This window comes from Ambystoma mexicanum, chromosome 3q (genome assembly GCF_040938575.1).
Source record: "Ambystoma mexicanum isolate Mex_15411 chromosome 3q, UKY_AmexF1_1, whole genome shotgun sequence".
In the NCBI taxonomy this organism is placed as follows: domain Eukaryota; kingdom Metazoa; phylum Chordata; class Amphibia; order Caudata; family Ambystomatidae; genus Ambystoma; species Ambystoma mexicanum.
In genome coordinates, this window is record NC_090926.1 from 1,136,593,063 (window position 1) to 1,136,593,755 (window position 693).

The window sequence follows — 693 nt, forward strand, 5'->3', positions numbered from 1 at the left end:
TAGGGGGCCTCTCCTGAATGCATCTGCCAAGGAAGGTCTAGAAGTGACACGAGAACCCTTGTGCTGACACACAAAAAAGGCTCGGCAGATAGCTTGCGTGCCAGTTGCTCCATCCTCTGTATCCACATGGACCCCTCCCAATATCTGCTGTAAAGATGCAGGCAAGGAAAAGCGCAGGATGGGCTTCTTACAGACGGAGGCGATGCCAGGCGTCGATGGCTCTAGCGGCAACTAGTGTCAGGGTGGAAATATAATCGTGGCCCCCACCCCTAACAGTCAGAGAGTCCTGGATGGGAGTCTTCCCAATGTCTGCTTTATCGTCCATCCTATAATCAACATGCATGTTTACATCTTGTTTTGGGGACATTTCCGAGCAAATTGCAAAATTGCAGCTCAGTTCAAACCAAGACGTAGTCGGCAGGGTTCGAACCTGCGCGGGGAGACCCCAATGGATTTCGAGTCCATCGCCTTAACCACTCGGCCACGACTACCCATGAGAGTAAAACTCTCACTCGAAAGATCGTGCTGTGCTTACACAGAAGAGTCCTTAGTCTCTACCGCCTTGCCTCTAGATCTTGTCCTGTACTTTCCACCCTTCTCTCTCATCATGCACCGTTCTTTCTCCTCACAAGTTTCTTTTAAATGTACATATATGTTTGAAATTGCAAAACGAAACCCGTCAAAACGTACCAG

At 49.4% G+C, this 693-nt stretch overlaps 1 non-coding gene across 1 annotated transcript; it reads right to left on the bottom strand.

Moving 5' to 3' along the window:
- Positions 1–409: 409 nt before the first annotated feature.
- On the bottom strand, positions 410–491 carry TRNAS-CGA (transfer RNA serine (anticodon CGA)). Its single transcript has one exon. It is a non-coding gene; the product is annotated as a tRNA-Ser (tRNA).
- Between the last annotated feature and the right edge of the window lie 202 nt (positions 492–693).